The 1443-nt window shown below is 33.3% G+C and overlaps 1 long non-coding RNA gene across 1 annotated transcript in view; it reads left to right on the plus strand.

Annotated features, from left to right (window-relative positions):
* The first annotated feature begins 219 nt into the window (after positions 1-219).
* LOC107579540 (uncharacterized) overlaps positions 220-1443 on the plus strand; it is a 2266-nt gene continuing 1042 nt past the window's right edge. Inside the window, exons 1-2 of the long non-coding RNA XR_001608490.1 lie at positions 220-266; positions 1043-1189. This is a non-coding gene — a long non-coding RNA (uncharacterized lncRNA). The remainder of the gene's footprint in view (positions 267-1042; positions 1190-1443) is intronic.

Genomic DNA, 1443 nt, shown 5'->3' on the forward strand with positions numbered 1-1443 from the left:
CAACTTTACAGATCTTCTTTATGCAGCAAGAGCTTGTAACACTCCTAAGAGAAAGAAACACTTGAAATCGCATCATATGACCTCTTTAAGGATGAACTCATGTACATGTTGAGAGTGTGATGACAATCTGTGTAGCTCCAGAATATTAATAATGATGTGCTTGACATCTACAGGTGGGAATAAAGAAACCTAAACTTGAACAAAAAGAACCAGTTCAGCATCAAATATTCTTCAGGACTGTCCAGAAGAGGGCAGCAGGCACTCATGTAGGTTTTTCATCAAGTCTAATTGACATCAAGAATTGAAAACAGGGTGTGATTTTATCTAGATGCTTGAGTTGAAAGAACTTAGAAAAACGAGGTTTGTGTTTCAACTTTATTAAGTATTTCTATATTTCTATTTTATAGTAGGCCTATCTGCTCTGGACAGGTTCAGGCCCTTCAGCTTCATTAATTATAGCTCGTTTTAAGAAAACGACATTTAGTGTGGCTGTCAAGCTGAAGAACCAAACTAATATTACCAAACACAACTCATACTGATCCTATAGGATGGCGTCATTATGGATTTTATTAGAAGGATTAAAACAACAGCAGGATGGAAAGTGATATTTGATAATCACAGTTTATATATATATTTTTTTTTATGACAGAAAAATGTGGAAACACCTGGAATATTTCTTAATAAATTGTGAGTTTATACTGTTAGAACTCACTGCAGCATCCTTATGATGTTAAAAATCACCACGTGATATTATGGTGAAAGATCATTTCAATCTTAAAATGTGATTTTAATCAGAAAGTTACATCTCAATCAATACGGCTGTCTTGCATTTCCATCTGACTTCCAGAAGATGACCGTAAAAGCCACAGTTATGTAAAAAACCTTATATTATCCTGCTAAACTCTGAACTATATGATGTTTACTTGTAAATCTGTTTATATCAGTCAAAACATTTGACAGTTTTTGCACATGAGGAACTTTCACTATCATCTGTTATGTTTGATTTATAATCTTTTATAGCGTGTGTGTTTTGGGTCACCAGATAAAGCTGGAACTCTAAAGCAGGTGATTTCACAGAGAAGCAGGTCATTGAATGGTGCAGCTGATATAAAACCAAGTGATTATAAACCATAATTTGGCTGATGCCGCTGCTGCAGGACAGTAGAAGGAAACCGAGAACATTTGTACAGTAAGTACAGCAGCTTTTCCTTTCAGGATTATTTATGCGAGATTTGTAACAGATGTTCATAATAATAACCACAGATCTGATCTCTCTTTAGGTTCACTGAAAACTATTTCTTTTTTTGATAAATTAATACATTAAAAAAAAATACAGTGACATCATTGCCATTAATAATAATAATACATTTATAAAGCACTTTACATTTTAAAGAACATCTCAAAGTGCTACAAAAAGTGTCATAATATTATAAAGCAATTAGA

The sequence above is a fragment of the Sinocyclocheilus grahami genome, unplaced genomic scaffold (genome assembly GCF_001515645.1).
Source record: "Sinocyclocheilus grahami isolate Dianchi unplaced genomic scaffold, SAMN03320097.WGS_v1.1 scaffold18030.1, whole genome shotgun sequence".
NCBI classification, from domain to species: Eukaryota; Metazoa; Chordata; class Actinopteri; order Cypriniformes; family Cyprinidae; genus Sinocyclocheilus; species Sinocyclocheilus grahami.